This window comes from Prionailurus bengalensis, chromosome C2, assembly GCF_016509475.1.
Source record: "Prionailurus bengalensis isolate Pbe53 chromosome C2, Fcat_Pben_1.1_paternal_pri, whole genome shotgun sequence".
Taxonomy (NCBI): domain Eukaryota; kingdom Metazoa; phylum Chordata; class Mammalia; order Carnivora; family Felidae; genus Prionailurus; species Prionailurus bengalensis.
The window spans coordinates 119,839,622-119,863,963 of record NC_057350.1 but is presented as its reverse complement, the minus strand read 5'-3'; the positions used below and the strand labels follow the sequence as shown (position 1 = coordinate 119,863,963).

At 37.5% G+C, this 24,342-nt stretch overlaps 1 pseudogene; it reads left to right on the top strand.

Annotated features, from left to right (window-relative positions):
- Nucleotides 1-15,537: 15,537 nt before the first annotated feature.
- Nucleotides 15,538-16,094, top strand: LOC122492405 (annotated as a pseudogene).
- The last annotated feature ends 8,248 nt before the right edge of the window (nt 16,095-24,342 follow it).

The window sequence follows — 24,342 nt, the reverse complement described above, 5'->3', positions numbered from 1 at the left end:
TCTCACTTGTGAATATTTCTCCTTGGTTATTAACATAGGTGAATTAAAAGTTATATCAACAGTCTATTCGCAAAGGGAAAAAAAGAGAATGGAGAAAAAGGAAAGAGATAATTGTGTTTGAGAAATGAAATAGTCAGAAATCCTGATTAGTGTGGGAGGAATAAATTATTAAATCTACCCACACCCTCTATTCTTAATCTCCACTATTCAATTTTATAATCATAAACATTCTCATTCAATGGTAAAAAACTAATTAGTATTCAAAAACTGATTCATTTTATGCCTGACCTTTATTAATTTCAGTTTGTGAATTCTGTTCTTTGAGTGTACAAATAACTTGGCAAACTGATTTCTTTTATTTCTGAAAATCCAATGTTTAGTTAAAATAGTTTTAAGTTATTTTTTCTGGGCTTAGTGAACATTTATAACATATTAGTAAACATGAATAACATAAAGTGTCTTCATTAATTATTTGTGAATAAAAAGCATTACTTTTTAATAATCAGTTTTAATATAGACTCCCTTTGAATGATTCTTTCAGAACTGAGAAAGATTTTAAAACTTTAATTATGTCATACTATATTTTCATAGTAATTAGAAGGTAGAGAGTTTTGTGATTATAATGGTGAGGAAACTAAAACACAGATAATTAAAATAAATTTTGTATTTTTTGGGGAGGGGAAGAGAAAAGTTAATATATTCTGAATCTTCCTACCTTTAAGAGGTACCACAGGAAGCATTTACTACATTTCTAAGAGTGTCTGCAATTCTGAAGATCAGAAAAGTGCAGAGTTTACTCTTGTCCATACTTTTTACCCACGTCCTAATCTTAATCAAGCAGTACTTCTAGGCTTTACACGTGGATTGCATTCAGACCAAGTCTTTGGTTTGGGCTCATTCCATGAGAGGGTGCTGATCAAAATATCTCAGTAAGACTCTTGTTTGAAACTTGAGGACTTCTGCAAATGCCAGCTACCTACCAGTCATTTGCCTACAGTTTTTTTTTCTATATCAGCTATGAACCCCTACAGTTCACCAGAAAAAAAAAATGTTGATCAAATAAAGCCAAGTGTATTGGGTTTATTTCAGGAAGGGAAAACAGCACTTCATTGGAACTTTCATCATGTGTCAGGAGAGGTTATTGTAGTATTTCAGAGTCCAGACTGGATGGTTCTTAGTCATGTCTTACAAGTAGGAGACTAGTTTAGATGGACAGAAGTTGGGATATACTAACTTTGGATTGGAGGGCACAGTAAAAGGGTCTTAAAATGATTTCTTAGTAAGTTTTGATAAGTAAGCTGTTTTAGTTGGCTCACGGTCTCATCTTCCAAGAGAAGGTATTTCTTGGAGCAAACAGCTAGGTTTTTTTCACTTACTGTCAGGATTGTTTAATAGAAGGGAGAGGATTTCCAGTATTGATTAACACAGGGATAAGGAATATGCTCATTTCATTTCTTATTTTGTGGGTATCAATTTACAGCTACAAATGTGGGTCTGGAATGGAAATATTTTGTCAGCTTAAATCTAATTCCCAACTTTCCTGGTTAGCGGACAAGTCAAATATTACAATTATTGGGACTTCATTATTTTCACTAGACGGAGTCACACACAGATCTCAGTGTTCTATGTGGTACTTATAAATTGGGGGGAGGGACTCTAGTGTGTAGTCTTTTATAGATACTGTGAGTATTCTCATTGTCTATATCCATGTAATTCCCTGAAATTCCAGGGATTTTTACTTCCGTGTCCTTATGGTGCATGCAAGTAGTTGTTCAGTTCTATAAAATAAGAAGTGGATTTGGGGGTGGGGGGTAATTAATGAAGCAGCTTCATCACATGTAGAGTCCCATTCTGAGGAATTTTGAGGGGAGGTAGCAGTAAGTTAATATAGCCATAAAACGGTACAAAAAATAATAATTGCAAATTTAGGATATTTAATAATAATTGCCTGAGATTGCTTTTCCTCCCCTCTATGACATCCCTCTATTTTACCTCCCTCCTGCATGTTGGTGTCAAAAGGTCATTCTGATAAGGTCAGAGGTAAGCTGAGGATATTTGAGTTGGGTTGAGTAGGATATACTTACTCAATGATTACGATATGACTCGTAATCATTTGCCTGTATAGTTAAGTCATTGCAAGTCATTGCATGTAGGCATGGCTTCCAGAACTAATATTTTCATGTACTACAACTCACTGGATATTGTGACAAAGTAAGTATTATGAGTGAAAATGTGCAGGGCCAAAATGTGTTCAGGGAGCCTACCAGGAGAAGGAAGTATGTAGGTAGTGAATAAGAAACAGGGCTTGAGATGATGTCTGGAACTGATAAATTATGTAGTTAGTCATCAGAAGTGTAAAATTCTAAGCAGAGGATTCATGTCCCATTGATGCACAGAGTGGGAATTCCCTCATCTGAAATGTACCCCCAAATTCAGTAACACACAATATTATGATGAGTATTCAGTTGTGATAGTTTATTGTTTGTGCTCGTTGCTGTACGTGATTTTTTTTTTCAATTCTTTTGTGGTCTAATAAATATAATGTAAACTTTACCATCTTAACCATTTTTGATATACAGTTCTGTGGCAGTAAGTACATTAATATAGTTGGGCAGCTATCACCACTGCTTGTCTCCATAACCCTTTTCATCTTGTAAAATTGAAACTCTTTACCTATTAAAGAATAATTCTCCATCCCTTTATGCCCCTGGCAAACAACAATTCTTCATTCCTTTATGTGCCCTGCTCCTGGCAAACACCCTTCTACTTTCTGTCTTTATGAGTTTGGCTCCACTAAGTGCTTTACATAAGTAGAATCATATGGTGTTGGTCTTTTTGTGATTGGCTTATTTCACTCTAATGTTCTCCAAGTTCATTCATGTTGTAACATATGTTAGAATTTCTTTTCTTTTTTTAAAACACTTTATTTATTTTGAAGACAGAGAGAGTGAGCGGGGAGGGGCAGAGAGAGAGACAGGGGCACAGGATCCAAAGTGGGCTCTGTGCCAGCGGTAAGAGAGCCCAACGTGAGAGTTGAACTCACCAACCATGAGATCATGACCTGGGCCAAAGTCAGATGTTCAGTCGACAAAACCACCAGTTGCCCCCGAATTTCTTTTATTTTTAAGACTGAATAATACTCCATTGTATGATACTATACACAAAATTTTAGATCAACTCTATTTTTATAGTTTACAAATAACAAACTGTGCCATTTACAAAGAAGTATGCATTTGTGAAACCAACACCACAATCCAGGTATAGAATATTTCTACAATCCCCCCGCAAATTTTTCTTGTGATTCTTACAATTCATCTGTCCTCCTGTCCTAAGCTCTAGGCAAAGACTACTCTGCACTTTGTCACTATAGATTACATTTTATCTCTTGAAGAATTATAAGTGTTCATTTATGAATTCATACAGTATGTATTCTTTTCTGCTAAGAATAATGATTTTGAGATATATTCATATTCATGCATCTCTCTGTGACCCATTGCTTTTATTTCTTTTTTTTGATTTTAACATTTATTTATTTTTGAGAGACAGAGAGAGAGACAGAGCATGAGCAGGGGAGGGGCAGAGAGAGAGGGAGACACAGAATCTGACACAGGCTCCAGGCTCTGAGCTGTCGGCACAGAGCCTGATGTGGGGCTCAAACTCACAATCCGCGAGATCATGACCTGAGGCAAAGTCGGACACTCAACCGACTGAGCCGCCCAGGCACCCCCATTGCTTTTATTTCTGAGTGCTATTCCACGGACTATGTATATCACATTTTGTTTTGTTGGAAGTCATTTGGGTTCACCCTTTCTCCTTTTATTTCAGATATCAAATGTGCTATTTATGATAGTTATTGTTATTCACTTACTATCTGAAGGATCTGTAGTGACAACCTCTCATTCTTGGCTTGGTTATTAATCTTCTATTTCTCTCTCTTTCTTTCTGTCACTCTTCCTCGAGTTAATCACTTTAACCAGGGGTACATCGATTCTATTAATCTCTTCAAGAATCAGCTTTCAGATTTATTAATATATTTTTTCTCTCATTCCTTCTTGGTATAATCTTAACATATCTTATTTTCTGCTTTTTTCAAGTTTACTGGACTTTTCTTATCAAGCATCCTAAAATAATACTTTAAGCTTCTTTTAGAAATTTCTTTTGTTCTAAAATCATTTAAACATAATTTTGTCTCCCAAATGCTGCTTTAAATATGCTGTATTTTCTTTAGTCTAACAGTATGAGAGCTGAAATAAAGACGGCAGAGAGTCACTTTGCTTTTACCTCTATAGGGAGCAGGAGCATAGGGTGACTCAAATTTGTCACAGTTCTATGCATGTCTAGGGATGATCATGAAAGCACTGCAAGTAATGATTTGACAGTTACAAATACATTTGGTGAGAAGGCGAGAAGCAGTGACTTATGAGGATTGATTGCATATCTCTCTTTCTTTCTGTATGTATGTATATAACAGCATCAGTTTGAACTGCACGGGTCCACTTATATGTGGATCTCTTTTTCAAGAGATACAGTACAGTACTGTAAATGTATTTTTTCTTCCTCATGATTTTCTGAATAACATTTCATTCTGTCTAGCTTACATTATTGTAAGAACACAATACATAATACATACGACATACAAATGTGTGTTGGTTGACTGTTTATGTTATCAGTATGGTGTCCAGTCAATAGTAGGCTATTAGTAGCTAAATTTTGGAGGAGGCAAAAGTTATATGTGGATTTTCGATTGCATGGTGGGGTCAGTGCCCCTAACTCCACATTGTTCAAGAGTCGACTGTGTGTGGGTGTGTGGGTGTGTGGGTGTGTATACACATACTTGGTTTACCTGGGATTTTATGCTTAAATGTTAACAAACACAGAATTAAGTCCTTTTAACTTATCCATTCTAGTTGCCTTTGCTTTTAATTAGATCGGTAAGTAAGTCACACTTAATATAATTGCTGATGTGTTTATGTTTTGGTTTAATATTTTCTTATATATCATTTTTACTTGGCTTGTCACTTCTGATTTTTGTTTCTCTGCACTGTTTTCTCACTTAGTTTTGTATATTTTTTTAATTTGATTTTATCTATTGGATTCTTAAACATGACTTTTATTGGTTGCTTCAGGGATCATATGAATCCTCCAATTTTCCGTCTATTTAGAGGCAATATTGTAACGTCTCATGTATAATGTAGCAAATCTTGCAACTCTCTAGTCCATTTACCCCACCCCCATCGTCCTTTATGGTATAGTTACCCAAGGCATTATATCCACAAGAACAATACTGTATGTTTTGTTTTATACAGTCAAATGTATCTAAATTTCTGATGCTTTTTATTTTTTGCTAGAGATCTGAGTTTCTCTTGCAGTCTGAAGAACTACATTTAGTATTTCTAATAGTACAGCTCTACTGGGAACAAGTTCTATTGGTTTTATTTTACTTAAATGTGTCTTTATCATATTCTTGAGGGCTGAATTGCCTGGATGTGTAATTCTGGGTTGCCGGTTTTATCTTGAAACACCTTAAAGATGTTTTCAAATGTCTTTTGTGCTTCACTGTTTCTGAAGCAAAGTCCAAATATCACTGTTGCCCTGTGTTTCAGCTACCTAATGTTGCATAAAAACCATCCCCAAACTTAATGGTTTAACAACGTTTATTTTCCTCATGAATTTGTACTCTGTGTAGGACTTGATGAGGATAAGATTGTCTGTGCTTCGCTCAGTGTGTGCGTGGATGGCTCGGATGGTGGGGTTGAAATTGTCTGAAGGCTCACTCACGCGGTGTCTACTACTTCTGTGGAAAGACTCAAATAACTACATGTTTCAAGAGCTCGGGCTCTTCTGGTAACTTTCTTCCTCCTAAACTGTAATGGACCTAGCTCGTCACATCATCCCTTTTCACTTTTGCTCTGTGACCTGGGCCACCAGGGTTCTTTGCAAACTCTATCCGCTATGGTGGCTGCCGTCATGACTTGCATAACTTTCTGTAGAAGTCAAGAAAATACAATGAAAGGGAAAGTAGACAGAGGACCAGAAAGATTTGGATGAGATGCCAGCTCACATACATATTTAAAGGAGAATCGTTACATGTTTGTCATCCTTGGGTTAGAAATCTTCAAAAAACACAGAGTAGAGAAATTGTGTTTTTAAATCCAAGATAGAACTTATTTTTTACCTCCCCTGGGTTGCACAGTAAAAGATGCATTCCTTGAAGTGTCATGATTCCAGAAACCATTCATGTCAATTTTGCCACGGAACGGTGACAATGAACAATTTCTGTCTATCAACAAAAGAAGATTGGCTTGTGCTCTTTTCTTTATTTTTGGTGCTAGCAGCTGTACTTTGACGTACTTTTATCTTTCTGTCTGAATGGCTTTTTTGACACTTTTCTACACCATTTTTTTAAGGAACAGTAGGGGTGCCTGGGTATCTCAGTTGCTTAAGCGTCAGACTCTTGGTATCAGCTCAGGTCATCATCTTGTGGTCGTCAGATGGAGCCTCGTGTCATACTGCATGTTCAGTGTAGAGCCTGCTTGGGATTCTCTCTCTTCCTCTCTCTACCCCTCCTCCACCTGTGCGCTCTTTCAAAATAAAACAAAATAAAGAAAAATAGATCTTCTTTGTTGTTCCTAACTTTTTCTGTTGTGATTTTACCCTCTGTAAGATGATCTTACCTCCTTTTCTGGCATGAACAATTCATGGTGGGAGAGGACTGCCAATATACATAATGGATTTTTCAAATTGACACTGTCCCCAGTAAGTGACAGTGTACTAGGGAAAACAACATTTCACACATTTCCAAATCCAAGTGTGGATATTAAAAATTACACATTTCCTCAGCATCTTTGTCTTAGGCTTTGTTAAATGTCTCTAGGTGATGTAAACAATCACTGGAACCTTCATTCTGAGCTCTTTATAATTTAGTTGGAGATAAGATCATTTAAAAACTGTTAAATAACCGTATTTGAAAAAATGCTAAATAAATGCTAGACAAAATGACACAGAAATTCTCAACTTTTTAGTTTTAGGAGTGAAATAACAGTAGCAACAACAAAGGTATAACTCAGCTTCTTTAGAAATTGCAGAAGTAAAAATTACATGAAAGTACTTCAACGTCAGCTAATAATGCTCCCTATGAGTTTCACATAAATGCAGATACAACTCAAAGCAGTAGGTATCAGCCGTGTCAACCACTAATCCTAAAGCTTGTTTTGAACAGCCGTTATCTCTCATTTTCCATATCTGGAAATTAGGATGAGCTGAGCACAATATGCTGAGCACAATATCCAGATTGTTATCCAATTCTTACTTCTATAAATATTTAACATACTCTTGACCCTTTGAGGATGACATCCTACTGTGTGATTTTTTATAATATTGTACACAGCATTCTTAAATATATTGCATTTAGTGAGGTCTCATAGTAATCACTCTTAGCCATCAGAGTAGCAGGTGTATTCCCTGGGTCACCTGTATTTGCCAGCTGATTCCAAGTGTTTAAGATAAACTCCACCTGGAATTTAAGGACTCTGTCTGTTACTCTTTGGCAGAGGAGCTCAGCCTGCAGTGGGTCCCTTGAAAATCTCATCTGGGGACAACATGTGGCTTCCTCTCTCAAGTTACTCAGAAGTGCTGTTAAATGATTTCACTTTCTATGTCTAGAAAACAGGGACTTGGTGTGATATACTCCTTGGGGTTTATTGGACTTTTGTTATGTTAACTTTAAAAATACTTTTCTCGGTTGCTTTCTTCTTCCTTTTTGAAATAGGGAACGACACGTATCAATAACTTGGGAGGGCACTCTGTCAACTATGCGTTTTTCAAAGATTTAAGACATACTCCACACTCTTCAATGGCTCCTATTCCACTGAGGACTAGTTCTTAACAACAGTGCCCTTTAATAATGACCTGAGAGGTAGTTTGTGAACTGGCCCTTGGTACCTCTCTGCCTTCATCTCCTCCTTTCTCTGCCTCCAACTTATTCAGCCTCAGCCACTGTTTCTTGCTGTTCCTCAAACACACTGCTGATCTTCCCAACTTAGAACCCCCGCCCCCTTTTTTTTTTACAACACACTTTTCTCAGACAACCTCATAGCTAACTGCCTTGCCTCCTTTAAGTCTCAGCCATTCTTGCCCATCATGTGCACTCTGTTTAAAGTTGAAATTTTCAGCACAGCACTTACAGCCTTCTTGCACACTCTATCATTTTTTGAATGTATGATTTTATCATCCGTCTTTACTGTTAGAATCTAAGCATGTAGGTTAATGTCTGGGACATATTAGGTTCTCAGTAAATATTTATTAAAATAATTGTTTCATGCTGGGAATGTATTATAATAGTTACTTTTCCCAGACCCTCTGAGAATCATGAAACCGACTGCAGACAGAGGCTATTCCTTTGATCTAAACTCACTTCTCTGCAAATGTAGCCTTCAGTCTAAGGCTAAGATCCCTTGCTTAAAATAGTTAAAAGGCTTTCCTTGAATACAAAAGAGATTCTCAGAATCTAAGAAGAGTTGAGATTCTAGGCCTTCCATGGCAAGAAGGCTTATGGGTATTGCTGTGAGGACATGGTAGGACCTCAGGGCTGTGATTCCCCAAAGATGAGCATTTTGCCATCATAGTACAGAAGAGGCAGTGAAAAGAGACAGAACCAGGTGGGCCTGAAGAAACCCTACAGAGAGGCATCGGAGTTTATCCCAGATTGATGACAACACTAGGCATTGAGCAAAGATTGGGTCTTAAGAATTAGATTTCATTTCCCACTGCCAAGCAAAATGAGAATTCTGAGAGAAAATTAAGTTCATTTAAAGAATGCAGAGGTTTGGGTTTGGATTTTGTTTGTTTTTTGGGTGTTTTTTTTTTTTTTTTGGCGGGGCACTAGTTTTGTGGACTGAGATTTACATATCCTAGTTGAAGGCTAAAAATCTACCCCAAGAGTGGCAAATAGGTAAATGATAGCACACAGATACCTCATTGCTGATGACTTGTGCATTTTCCCCTTTCTTCCCATGGTTTCTAGTCATTCTTTCATGCCCAGAGTGTAGGAGTGTCTTGTATATGTGTGTGTGCGTGTGTGTGCCCCGTGTTCTAATGCTTTTCATGTCAGTGTGTGCCTGTAATGCTATTTGTTATCTGATAAACTCCTTAACCTATGGACTTGAAATCCTATTTCCGTAGCTCCAGGTTTAAGTCATGTGCCTCGCTTATTGTCTCACAGCACTTTGGTTTTACTGAAAACATTTACTTCCCTAACTCCTTAACTGTAACCATCTTTATATTGTGCTTTTGTTATTTGCTCCATGATGCTCGGAAGATAGATACTATTTGGTGTTGTTTCCGAGATCCTTCAGTGGTAAGTACTTTGAGATGCACTGTTCTTTAAAATAAGCATTAATGTGTTATTTTTAGCAATTAAATAGGAGCAAAGTACCTTGCTAAGGTGCCACAGAGATAGTCTGCATTCTAATCAGTGTGCAGGGATATTCTAAACCCATACACTTTCTTCTCGATAGAGCTGCCTTTTGACATAGGATACATTTTAACAGCGTGATTCCTATGTTACAAGTTTTTATTTAAAAAATTTCTTTAAATTTTTTTTAATTTAAAAAATGTATTTCCAGTTTTAGGAAATATAAGACTTAGTGGTGAGCAACTGATAATTCATGCAATGAAAGTTCCGGAATGAGCCAGGAGAAGCAGAGACTCCAGGAGCTGTAGCTGGAGAAGGCTGGAGGCTGCTTACCGCCAGCACAGCCTCAGTTAAACTCACCTTCCTTCAGTACTCTTTCCAGTTTCGCACACCCGTGTGCTTTGCGTTGGTTCCACATACGTGTGGATCTCTAACCAAAGGGGACACGGAAAAAATCCTAGGGAAAGATTCTGATCACAAGGTAGCATTGACCCAAAGTGGAAGCATACGATGATCGCCCAGATTCAAATACCTACCCATCCTTTGAGCAGGGGTCTGGAGGCTCTGGGGCTGGAGCCCTCCACTCTGCTGGGGGAAGGGGGGGGGGGAAGAAGTTCCCCAAACAAAATGAGGTGTCCTTGTCAGAAGAAAGTAAAAGATGTTAGAGAGATTAAAACAGGTATGCATTCCCCTAGATGTCGAAATGTAATATCCCCAAATTTCTAGAGATCCCAGGAGCAACACATATTAAGTCAATTTAATTTAGAATTTCGTTCATAGTATTCTGCCTTTGGAATAAATTGAATCGCTTCCAATCAAGAGGAAGATTTAAAAGGATTATCTTATTCATTGTTTCTCAAATCCTGTCTTTATATGGAAGCTTAGGGGGAACTGGAATGACTCCCAGTGAGAACAACTCTTATTGAGTTATTCCACTTTTAAATCCAAAAATTACTTTGGAAATAGACCTGAATAAAATTCTGTAGTCGTCCAATGGAACACCCCTAACAGGGTAATTATAACACCTCCTGAGGCTACCAGGAACCAAATCCATTTAAGCAGTTACTTGAGCATCTAGTTCCTTTCTACTTCTTTCTAATGGAAAACAATTGGTTAGCTGGGCAGCTATAATGCACCTTTCCCAATATACTGGTTTTCATTTTTAAAGTCAATCTTTCCCACTGGAAACTGTGTCTGAAGGAAATAGCTTTAAACAATGATATGCTCTTCTTGGGTCCATATTCCTTAGCGATCTGTGTTTACTAATGCAGTTCAAGAGATTTCAAAGGTATTTAAGTTAATGTGGGAAAAGTAAATGGCATTTCTCATCTCCTCCCTTTATTTCACTATGGAAATGAATGTGGTAGCCATTCTAAAATGGCTAACTATTTTTTAGTGTGAAATAAATGGATGCTGACTGGTGGCAAAAAGACCAGTACAAGGTGATTTTGAAATCACTGTGGGAAGTGATGAACATTGATAACAGGGTGTAGAGTCAGTAGAAATGGAAAGGAAGACGCAGTCTAATCATTTATAAAAGTAATATGGATGTTTCTACAAAATCTCATAATAACAAAGAGCATGTCATAAATACATATATTGATAAGAAAAAAGTGATTTAAGAGGTGCTAAGATTCCAAAGTGGAGGATATATTAAAAAATACGAATAGATATAAAATACAATGCTAGAGAGAATATTAAGTAACAGAATTCTGCATTGATAAACATGAATGGACGACCAAGATCAACCAGAGAGGAGAAAAACAACACAAACATGGACTCAAATGGACAAATGGACAAATTGGACACAGAAATCAGAATATCAACCAAATGATCAATCAAGTGTGAGATTATAACAGACTTAATTTGGATATGAAAGAGCTCAGATATTGTGCCAATCACAGGTCTTTCTTACTATATTTATTAGGAGGTATTATAGCTGTCGTAAGCAGTCCAAGGCATCTGAGAAAAGGCCTAACGTAAGAGAGCAAAAGTAAGGACAATTCTAAGGTGAAAAACAATTGGTATAAATTAAAATAGAAATTCTTGGGGCTTTCAGAAAAATACCTTTGCAAAATGTGTTCTTCATAACAAATACATGATTAAGTTGCCAGAGGGCCTAGGCATAAAGTGAAGATCACTATTAAGAGAGTATACAAGAGGGGCGCCTGGGTGGCTCAGTCGGTTAAGCATCCGACTTCAGCTCAGGTCATGATCTCTCGGTCTGTGAGTTCGAGCCCTGCGTCGGGCTCTGGGCTGATGGCTCAGAGCCTGGAGCCTGTTTCCGATTCTGTGTCTCCCTCTCTCTGACCCTCCCCCGTTCATGCTCTGTCTCTCTCTGTCTCAAAAATAAATAAACGTTAAAAAAAATTTTAAAAAAATTAAAAAAAAGAGAGTATACAAGAAAATAAGCAAGCAAGTATTAATAAAGAATATGTAAAATAAATAAATCCAATATACTTCCTCCCTCCCTTTTCCTTCTTTTATTTATTTTTTTTAATTTTTTAATGTTTATTTTTGAGAGAGAGAGAGAGAGAGAGAGAGAGAGAGAGAGAATGAATAGGGGAAGGGCAGAGAGAGAGAAGGAGACACAGAATCTGAGGCAGGATCCAGGCTCTGAGCTGTCAGCACAGAGCCTGATGTGGGGCTTGAACTCATGAACTGTGAGAACATGACCTGAGCCGAAGTCAGATGCCCAAGAGATGAGCCACCCAAGTGCTCCTTTCTTTCCCTTCTTTTGGAAGTGAACATACTCTTTAAAAATATTTGAGTAAAGAAACAGAAATTTAAGGATGTGGTATACAAATATAAGGGTTATAACAGAATAAGAAATAAAATAAGTAATTATATTGTTAGCAAAGATTTAGAATTATAGTATGGAACTATGATAAGTGTCGACTTCTATGGAAGGATATAGATCATGTTTAATATTGACAAATTACCAAACAGGTATATGCATGTAACGTTTGTACTTCTTACGATAATTATCTGAGGTCCTAAAACCAGACTATTTCATAGTGTCTCTGGGTGGAAGACAGTAGACTTTTATTTTCATGTTCTATCCTTCAGAACTGACTAGATTTTATGATCCAGCACATGCCTTTCTCTTTTAGATAAAGCAAATTAAAAATAGTGAAATGAAATGATATCCATAAAGTATCATTGAAAAGATGAGTGCTGCGCTCAAACGATGATGAACACAATTGCTTTTTACTATTGCTCATGCTTACTATCACCAGTGCTACTGGCCCAATACTCATATATTCTCACCGAATGTCATTACCTGTTGGTCTGCGAGCATATAAAGCAACGGTTTTACTCCTTCAACGGCTTTTCCTGTAGGAGTCTGGCACAAGCACCCAGCTACTATCTCATCATAAGTAGTAATGATCTGTGTGAAGAAAGCAGTGACCTCTAGATGACAGATCTCGTTGTATTTCTTCCGGCATTAAAAAATTCACAGTAAAGAAGATATGTCACTTCTGGTGAATCTAAAAACCAATGTTGGGCTATTATAATTTCTTTAAAATAAATACATCAGGTATGATGCTTAGAAGGACCAGATGGAAGCCTGCATCATCAGCATTCAGGGAGAGATTTCCCTACCACTCATTCCATCCTTTAGGACATATTAGGTTTTGTTTTTTTTTTTCCCCCTCTGGGATATAGGCTAGGACTTGGTTAAGCCATCCAGCTTCTCCTTTTCCCAGGAGATAAAAGGAAGAGGGGATAAAGTGCAGCTGGACTGTTTCTACATCAAAGAGAGTATGGAGAGAATTCTTAAAGACTGTTCTGATTTTCTTTGCTTGGGAAAAAGGGAAATGAGGCTCATGCCAAAGCTGAAAAATTGGTCTGTAAAGCACACTCTTCAGAGTGAAAGATACTACTTATTTCTTCTGGTATTCCAGAGTTCCATACTTGACTTCATGAAACAGTTGGATCGACAGTAACAACACAAATGCCCCTGTTGATAGGAAATTGACATGGCACGGATGAAGCAATTAGGCATGCTGATGTATGTAGGAATCACAAGGAAGTGGAATCATGTGCATTGATAGCCACTGGTGGCAGTGACCTTAAGTGAGGTCCATTGTACAAATAGAGCCTTGATAACAGGATGAACCGCTGCTATGCACATTCTGTTTATTTAAGCAATGCTGGCTCCAGACGCAATCTATTGATTTCTCCCCTGAAACTGAAGTAGCAGTGGGTAAGCCAGGTTTCAAGAAAATCATTTCCTATCCTTGTTCATCTTAAGCGAGCACTGTTGGACTTTTAAAGTGTATGGTGTCTTGGGTTCCAGGATGTTTTGTTTGTTTGTTTGTTTGTTTGGTAAGGGAGGGTTGGTACAGTAGAGTGTTGTTCTCTATTTTCTATAAACTAGTTCACTATTTTACTCTTTCATTCCACTCCTGCAAGTCCTTTGTGTCAACAACTGGAGTATAATGAGTACTCGATTTGATCATGCCAAGAGTACTCATTAGGGAGTTTCAAGATGAGTGGCTATTCCTCCTGCTATCTGAGGTGCCCTTCAAGACTAAGGTGAGAAATCAGATTCTGGAAGCAGCAAAGAGAGGATTGCCATGTTTGATGATGGTTAACCTGGTACTGATCTTATGGAATCAGTCAGAGGTATTCTAGAGGTAGTAAATAAAGGTGAAGAATTTTAAAATTCTAGGAATTCACATGGGGCTTATTTCAATTTGCTGTGTATTGGTACCATTAAGGAAGTTGAGACTATCCAGCAGCCGTCAACTACTATGCATAATCAGCACATGCTTGGACAATAACTATTATGTTTTGGTTACCTAGTAAGCCAGAAACTTTTAGCAAATAATCTCTATATTTAATCACTTTCTAAGGTAAATATTATTTGTCTGATATACAAGATGAGGAAACTGAAGCTCAGCAAGTGTAAGTATGTGCTTAAGGTGACATAGCTCCTAAGTACCTAATCTAAGTTTCAAGTTAGGATATTGTATCCTAAAGCCCTTTCTCTTCTCGCTATACTGTGTGGATATCAGGTAATCATGTATTTTAGCAATGGTCTTTGCATATGATGCCTTTTCTTCCCTTTGAACTTGTAGTATCATCAACCAATCTGGCCTGTGGAAAGTTAAGATGTGAAGTGTCTGGGAGTTACCAGATTTTGAGCTTTAAATGCAAGCATTCCATGAATGGTGGCTCCAGAGGACATCTGACATCCCTGTTCTCCTCCTACTTGCTTTTCTTATATTCAAAAGCAAGTCAATGTGTGTGATAATGATACATCTAATTTATGGGGAACCTGAGTGGCTCAGTTGGTTAAACTCCAACTCTTGATTTTGGCCAGGACATGGTCTCACGGTCTTTGGGTTCCATCCCTGCATTGGGTTGTGTGCTGACAGTGGGGAGCTTGCTTGGGATTCTCTGTCTCTACCCCTCTCTCTGCCCTTCCCCTGCCTGCACTCTCTCTCTCTTTCAAAATAAATAACTAAACTTAAAAAAAAAAACAATTTCTACATCTAGTGATAAGTTCTATTTATGTTAAAAGAGTTCAAATAATATTTTAAAGAATACCAATCTAAAATATATTGTATGTGTATTGTGTTCTTACAATCAAGATATATATATATATATATATATATATATATATATATATATATATTTTTTTTTTTTTTTGCTGTTATGGCTGTCATTTAAAAGAATTAACACCTCATCTTGACAGACATTTTTATTAAATTTTTTTAATGTTTATTTATTTTTGAGAGAGAGAGACAGAGTGTGAACCGGGGAGAGTCAGAGAGAGAGGGAAACACAGAATCCAAAGTAGGCTCCAGGCTCCGAGCTGTCAGCACAGAGCCTGACGCGAGGCCCAAACTCACAAACTGTGAGATCATGACCTGAGCCGAAGTCAGACACCCAACTGACTGAGCCACCCAGGCGTCTCATTGACAGATATATTTTAATAAAGCTCTTCTACACCTGACCTTTTTAGTAAGTTATTTATTAATTGATTTATAGACATAGCATTGAAAAGTTGAGGTGCATTGCTTTCTCTCCCCGGTCCAACCCCCACCTATGGGGCTGTGCCACTCTCACTCAGAGCTCCCAGCTCCTGCCAAGCTAGTGCCACTGCAGTCTCTCTCCAGCCATAGTCATGATCATCTACCAGGACCTCATCAGCTGTGATGAGATAGTCTCTGACATCTACAAGATCCTGGAGATCATGGAAAGGCTGTGCCTGGAGATGGAGAGGAAGATGGTCAATAGGACAGAGGGTAACATTGATGACTCACTTGTTGGTGGAAATGCCTCCATTGAAGACCCTGGAGGTGAAGGCACTGAGAGCAGTCATTGCTGGTGTTGATATTGTCATGAACCATCACTTGCGGGAAACTACATTCACAAAAGAAGCCTACAAGAAGTACATCAAAGATAACATGAAATAAACCAAAGGGAAAGAACTTGAACAACAGATGAGAAAAAGTAAAACCTTTTATGCAGGCTGCAGAACAAATCAAGCACATCCTTGTTCATTTCCAAAACTACCATTCTCTATGAAAACCTTAGTCCAGATAGTGTGGCTGTTCCGCTGGACTATCATGAGGATGGTGTGACCCCATCTATGATTGTCTTTAAGGATGGTTTAGAAATGGAAAAAAATGTTAATGAATTTGGCTATTAGATTGGATGTATCACCTATTATCTGTCATAACTGACTTCTGCCCATCCACACAACACCAAGACTTGGACAAACGGGACTGATGTCATCTTGAGCTCTTCATTTATCTTGACTTTGATTTATCTTGGCTTTGTTTTTAAGAAAAAAATATCATGTCATATAGGTTGTCTGAAAATGAAATGCATTTAAACTCATTTGACAGAATGCCTCTTAGTTTAATACATATTTAAATCCATCTGTCCTGGAGAAGCTAGACCCTAATCGTAGACTACTGCTAGAAAGCATAAGACTACTTGCACATAACTGCTCAAGTGAAAACTACTTCTGGGAATGGAATATAAAACAAGAATCAAAAGTCTTAATTCTGAGTTCAAGTAAAGGGGAAAGACCATGCTTAGAGCTGTGCCTACATTGAAGTGGACTCCTTACCCATTTCATCACCTACAAATGGAAGTAATTAACTGTGAAAGAGATTATCAAAGGAGTCAAATGAGACTAATACAGGTGTAAGCAAAAGAAAAAAAGTTGAGATACATTGTGTAGTAAGCCCCTATTTCATAAAGGAAGTTGAATAGGAAAACAGTCTATATGTAGCCCCCAGAATTGAAATATTAAGCCATCCATTGCTTGGACAGATATTAATTGACTCAAACATTTTCTAGCAAAAGGTATTCTATATTCAAAAGTCAGACATTTTATTGAAATATTTATAAAATATAATTTTAGTAAAGGCTAATAAATTTACACAGCACCAATTTAAACAAAATATGATTATGTTAGGATACGTAAATTTGACATTGAATATACTTATACTTCCATTTTTTTGTATGTGGAGACAACTCTGTTAAAATAATGAAACACCAAAATCATTTATGGGAAAAGTCCCAGTTGCTGCATGAAAACAAGTTAGTTCTATATCCAAACAAACAAACATACAAACAGATAAAAGAATCATCCAAAATAAAAAGTTTAAATTTTAACAGTCTATAGTTTTATTTATTCATTCGTTCATTCACTCATTTATTATTTTTTGTTTTAGAGAGAGAGAGAGCGTGTGAGTGAGAAGAGAGGCAGAGGGAGGGAGAGAGAATCTTAGCAGACTCCATGCTCAGTGAGGAGCTCAACATGGGGCTCATTCCTATGACCTTGGGATCATGACCTGAGCCAAAATCAAGAGTTGGATGCCCAACTGGCTGAGCCACTCAAGAGGTCCTGAAGTTTTTTTTTAACATATTAAGAACCTGATGAGAATGACTTGTATAATATTTATAATCATATTTTAGTTTTAAAAGATGGCCACCAAATTCTTAAAAAAATGGCTGTACCATTTGCCAATGAGCAATATAAAAATGTCTTACTCTTCTTGTATCTATAGAAGTTCATATAGATAGTACCTTCTAACATGTAGTATTACAACTACAACTGTATAATTTCATGGTGATTTATTTCTAAAAGTGTGTTTTATCTAAATAGTATCAATTACACTGAACTGGGATATAAAAGGCCTTCAGGTCATTCCGTATTGGAAAGCTATAGGCAATGGTCAATAATAAAAATTGTTATTTGTGCAAATTATGTGAATTAAGTTGTCAAAGAGATATGTGAATTCTTACTAAAGAAATCACTGTTCTTAAATGACTTTAAGTGCAAGTGACTTCTATTTTTATGAGGTATTAGCTCAGAAAATCAAACTGCCATTTAATTTTGCTCTGGTGATCCTATTGTCTTCATTTCATGTCCTTCTTGGGATACATTTTTCTCTGTATTTTTGAAGATTTATTCATGAACTCCCATTAGCATTAATAGGGGTTGTATAACTCTATCCCCTACACAGCCAGTGGTAAATGAAATCCCTTTGGCATAATTTTCAGGCATTTAAATGAGTCTCGGGTTTTATAAAATACAATTATGGTGCAATGTTACTAATGTAAATACCGAGAAGATATGGGAGAGGGAATTAAAGGTGCCCTTTATAATGACACATGAGAGGCCACACTTTCTCAAATTGAAAGACACAATGGAGAGAACTTGTCACATTATCCATCTGATGATCACTAGTTTGGGGAATAGTCCTACCTAACATGGAATTAATAGATATTAAATCCAAAATCTGACTTAACCATCAGTTCACATAGCTTTTTTTTTTCAATACCAGAAACAATGGCAAAAAATTTTATTGCTGTTGATTCATTTTTTAATCTGCAGGTATCGTATTTACAGCTTACCTTGCTTCCAAAAGACTGTAATTAGTTACAGAGTTGTTTAATTTGAGTACCCCAATGTTAGGAGAGTTCTATAATTTCCAGTAAGAAGGTTACACATAATGATAAGCCATCTGGAAGTAGGGCACATGCAATTTGTAGTGCTAAAGTTGTCAAGCTTTGAAGATATCAAGAATGGGAACTTTTTTTCTGTACTTAAAACATATGCTAGGATGGGGCGCCTGGGTGGCTTGGTCGGTTGAGCGTCCAGCTTCGGCTCAGGTCATGATCTCACGGTCCGTGAGTTCGAGCCCTGCGTTGGGCTCTGTGCTGACAGCTCAGAGCCTGGAGCCTGTTTCAGGTTCTGTGTCTCCCTCTCTCTCTGCCCCTCCCCTGTTCGTGCTCTGTCTCTTTCTGAATCAAAAATAAATAAACGTTAAAAAAAAAAAACATATGCTAGGCACCTAATATAAGGTAAAATTTGGTTTCTGCCTTGTAAATAAGTGCACCGCATATTACGAATACAATACAGATATATCAGGAAATCATACCTTTCATAAATTTTGTCCTTATCTCCTATCACTCTTCCTTTAATGCCACTGTTCGTCATTTGTGTCGTTGTATCTCCAAGGAATATTAAAAATATCTTCAGGAGCTTTTTATAAAAATGAACTGGAAGCAACCTACTGGTTGTTTACAAGTCAGAAAGGAGCAACATGCTAAGATCATAACACCTTAGTGAGACTCTTCTACCAGAAAATCCAGCCAAGAATCCATATTTGTTGGCATGGAACATGTTGCACACTGGGAGAAGTGAGACCACAGGGTTAAACAGGGAGGGTATTGGAAGGGGTAGAAGGAACGTCTCTGACCACTGCTTCCCACTGAATTTGAAGCTGGCTCTGCTCTCAGTAGTGGCTAGAGATGACAATTAGAACCCATCTCATTGATTCAGGTCAGTGATTGCTTCATAGTGCTGGGCTATGAGGGGCAGGTTTTTGATTTAGACAGACCTGGATTAGTGCCCTTTATCTTTACATAAATAAATGAAACCTTCCAAACCTCATTTTGTGAATCCATAATTGTTGATAGTTTTTACCACTGAAGAAGACAATGGATGAGGTGGCATCTGGTATGATCCTTGGCATGTCATGATGTTCTCTTGCATCAAGGCAGAAGTTTTCTGGAACTGGCAGCTACCATTACCAGCGGTGAGATTTGGTTTTTTGTATTACAACTACAGATTTAAGAAAAAAGGTAGTCTTAAGCTGGACACACACCATGTTTGAACTTAAACTAGTTTCATTTCATAAATAATTTTAAATGATTTTATGTATGTTTTGGTATTTAATGAAGAACATCAGTTCTGGTGGCATTCTCTCCTTATGTGCTGCCCTACCCTTTCTATGGTGGGTATCACCGTGGTTCTTTACCCACAGCAGCTATCCGAGATCATATTTTGGAATGCATTTGAATTGCAGTCATCACTAGAAGTCCACTGTAACAGGCTCAGAGTGTTATGAGAAGTGTGCATAAAATGCCGCACGATGATATCACATAATTTGTCTTTAGATCAGGTAAGCTTAATTATATTTTTGAGTGAAAAAGCCTGAATTCCTGTTACAGTTATGGTCTCATGTTTATTTTCTTCACTCTACTCTTCTGAAACCCATGGTGTTTGGAGAAAACTAACCTGTCAGCTTTTAAAGATGAATTAGATGAATTATGGATATCTGTTTCAACAAATAGATCTTGAATTCTTATTATTTTCCAAAATGAATATGAGGTCTTTGTGCCCATCTAATCAGCACAAGTGATGTTTAAGTTGTTTTGGGGGGGGGTCCATTGATTCTAAGGAACACTCTCTGGGTCACACAGGTAACATGGAAGAACCAAGATATGGCCAACGTTCTATTAGGTGTTTTTCTGGAAATATGTTAATCTCTGCTGAGTCCACTTGCAGGAAAGCACACACACCCATACACAAAAACAGATTTATTAACAAACACATGGGAAGCTTGGTCCCTCAGGATTTGATTCTTAGGGATGGCACGATTTTACCCATAACATGAATAACAATTTTACCCACACCCTTCAAGGAAAACCCTCCCCCCTCTGTTTGTCTGCTTAAACAAAATTGAACTTGCTTCTAACACCGTGAAGGTTTTCAGGTTGTGCAGTCCCTACTTCAGAGACAGACTGAAAGGATTTGAAGAGCATAAGTGCTTGAAAGAGAAAAGTCTAATTAATTTCCTTGTCAAATCCTTAATTTCAGTACTATGATTGTAAGAGATTCTCCCACTTCTTTTCTTTTAACTCTTTCTGTCCCAGTTTGTGGTTATGAAAGTCCTCATGAATTACTATGGTATTTCAACAGCTGCATATGAGGGCTGGAGAAACATTCCAATATTAGATGATTCAAATGACCCTTACGTTTGTATATATGTAAATCTAAACCAGAGTTCAGTAAACTCTATTCCACTGTCTTTACCTGGAAGCAGTTTCTTTTGGTAAAACAGCCATTCTCATTCATTTATGTATCATCCACACTACTTTCACGTTACATGGACAGAGTTGAGTAGTTGTAACAGAACACTATGACCCTGACCCTCAAATATTTACAGTATGTTTTCATAAAAAGTTTGGCAGCCCCTAAATAAATGTACATAAAGGGTATTACTAATTTTTATATTGGCCACTAGATATACAGTTCATGTTAGAATCACAGTTTCCTCGTTAGAAAATAATTATATTTATTTTAGTCTTAATTACATGAAACTAAACTTCATATGAATAAGTTTAACTTTTTATGTTCCTCACTTATAATTTCTATGTTGTCTATGAAAATGAATAGAAAATTTTGAATATTTTAGAAGAAAATACTTTAAAAATTTTTCGAGTTTATTTATTTATTTTGAGAGAGAGTGAGGACAAGCAGGTGAGGGGCAGAGAGAGAAGGAGAGAGAATCCAACGCAGGCTCCATATCGTCAGTGCAGAGGCTGCTGCGGGGCTGGAACCCACAAACCATGAGATCATGACCTGAGTCAAAATCAAGAGACGGACGCTCAAATGATGGAGCCACCCAGGCGCCCATGGAAGAAAATATTTTAAGCATTAAGAATAATTTTGATTAAAAAAATTAAAATAAGTATACTAATTTTTGATTAGAATATACTCAGAGTTTTGCCCTTTGAATAATGCTATGCTTTATGTTTAATCCTTTAAATCACTGGGAATGAGAAAAGCGTAGTTACAGAAAAATAAAAAAGTATGCATGTGAAGCTCATAGAAAAGAATGAAGGTGAAATGAAAAATAGAAATTTTGACATTATGACGATATATTTTATCAAGATAGGGGTAGAGCGTACTTATTAAGTAGTTTGTTGGCTCAATTTAGAACTTTGTTTATTCAGGCCTATAATAAGTGGGCCTCCGCCTGTGCTCTTGGCCTAGGGCATGCAAATGTCTGCAGTGAGCCTGATCAGGAATTAGCTGCTTTGGGGTGTCTGGATCTGGGTGTATCACCCTAAATTTCATCCGCTTGTCTAGTAAGCGTGAACCAACCCTAATCGTGGCAGGCTTGTTGATCAAAAGGCAGATCCTCTCAGCCTTTTATTGACAGTCACACTTGACATTTGGAAGTATCATCAAAGATAAAATTGGTCCTAATGCTTCATATTTTCCTTGTTTTTCCGTAATTGTGCACCTGCTATTTGGGTAAAGGTGCTGTTATTTTTAGTAACTAGGATTTATACAGCCTTTCTGACTAAAGTGTTAACTTGGGATTGAAAAGCCATGTTTTCTAAGAGAATATACAATACTATAAAACATAGTCAAAGGAATGTATCTGGTTTCCTAGGTATGCTCTAAAAAGCACATATGACGCTTTTCTCCAGTCAGTGAAATTAAGCTCCTGTTTGCCTCTTTATTTCAGCGTTAGGAGAAACTGACTGTGTTCAGTTTAAGCAAATACAGATGATGACATTAAAATACGGGCCATGGTTATTTGCAAAGTTCCCTCGTTTGGGGGAGGGGCACACCGGAAAGCCCATCAACAAGATAGGCAGTCATGCTTCAGAGGTGAAGCAGAGGTAAGAGAGGACCTTGTGATTGCGGATATGGGGGAGTGTGCCTTCTGGAGAGGACGGTGTGAATCAAGAAAAGCTACTAGCTTTGAAATTGCAGAAGCTCCCCTTCAAAACTGACCTTGCAGGCGAACTTTCTCAGTATAACACAGAGCAGGGCAGTAAAGTTTATTAACCTAACAATTACTGTTTCTTCCCGGCAACACTGGTTACAACTAATTTGAAATAAACCTAAAAGTATGTGCTTCCAACAAGGGCATTTTAGAACCACATGGGCACACATTCTCTGACATACTTTGAACAACTCCGTTAAAACTATAAGCTTTTCAGGGTGCCTGGGTGCCTCGGGTGGTTAGGTGTCTGACTTCAGCTCAGGTCATGATTTCACTGTTCCTGAGTTTGAGCTCCACCTTAGGCTCTGTGCTGACAGTTCAGAGCCTGGAGCCTGCTTTGGATTCTGTGTCTCCCACTCCCTCTGCCCCTCCCCTGATCATGCTCTGTCTCTCTCAAAAATAAAAAATAAAAACTTTAAAGAAAATAAAAAAAAACCTATAAGCTTTTCTTAAAGCCTCTGTAATCCTCTCCATTGGACGATTTATCTGCTTCTACCTCTAGTTGGGTTCTGCAGCTTTGTACTGATTTAACTCACTTAATCAAAACACATAGCACTTTCACTTTAGAGATATATTATCCTCCTTGTCTAAGTGAGGGCTTCCTGGCTGTCCCAAGTTCCCACAAAGGCTATTCATCTCCTCAGCACAAGGTACACTGTGAATTTAACTCATCAACTAAAACCGAGGTAATTTCCCTGCTTGTTTCTATTTTTTTTTGTCCAAACACGAAAAGGACCAAAGAAGTTCCCTCTGAGTATTTCTACTTTCTGCTTGACATCTCTGAAGCTCAAGAATATTTAAAATGAACTTGGGAATCCCTTTTCACTTCACTCCTGATCTCTATATTCAATTTGTCTATTTACTAGTCTCTGTGTTCAGTTTAATTCAATCAACTTTTGTCATTTAATGTGAGCTCCGCGTTGCCCTCTTTTTTTTCCTTTCTGCTGCCTTCAACCTGTTTAGCCAAAGTTAGCATTGTCTTCATCTTACAGGACTGCAATTGCCTCCTGACTAGTTGCTGGCTTCTGGTTTTGCTCCCAGTCAGCCTTTTTTTCTGGTGGTAGCCAAATCAGTTTTTGTTTTTTTAATGTTTATTCATTTTTGAGAGAGAAAGGGACAATGTGAGTGGGGGACAGAGAGAGAGAGAGAGAGAGAGAGAGACAGAGTCTGAAGCAGCCTCCAGGCTCTGAGCTGTGAGCACAGAGCCTGATGTGGGGCTTGAACCCACGAACTGCAAGATCATGACCTGAGCCGAAGTCAGATACTGAATCAACTGAGCCACTCAGGCGCCCCACCAGATTAGTCTTTTAAGAAATTATCTCCTTGAACTTCAGTGTCTTTCCTTCACCTTCAAATGAGATCTTTTAACACTGAGATAGACTCTAATGTCTATAGGGCCTCAATGCCTCACATCAAAAATCTTCTCCAACTTTATCTCAGACATTCTTCCCTTTTGAAATTATGTTCCTCCTGCACCAGCTTTCCTCACCGGGTTGATTACTGACTCAAGCAGCATGAACATAGAGTAGCCTAACTCTCTCAGTCTAACCTGTCTTCTCCCTTGCCCCATTTTCTATCTCTCACCCTGTTCTTTTTCTGTATAGCACTTATTATAATTTTCACTGATGCATTTTTTTCTTTGTTAATTTGCTTATGGCCTTTCTTCTCTAGTTTAAGTTCCAAGAAGACAGAGACCTTATATTTTTTGTTTGATACTAAAGTTTTTGCGAGAGCTTAGTCTGTACAGTGTCTGACAGATTGTAGGCCCATGATAAATAGTGGATGCATAATTGATAGACTGATTGAATAAATTAACCCATAAATACTTTGTGGGAAAACAGATAAGAAAACCTTTAATACTGTCTT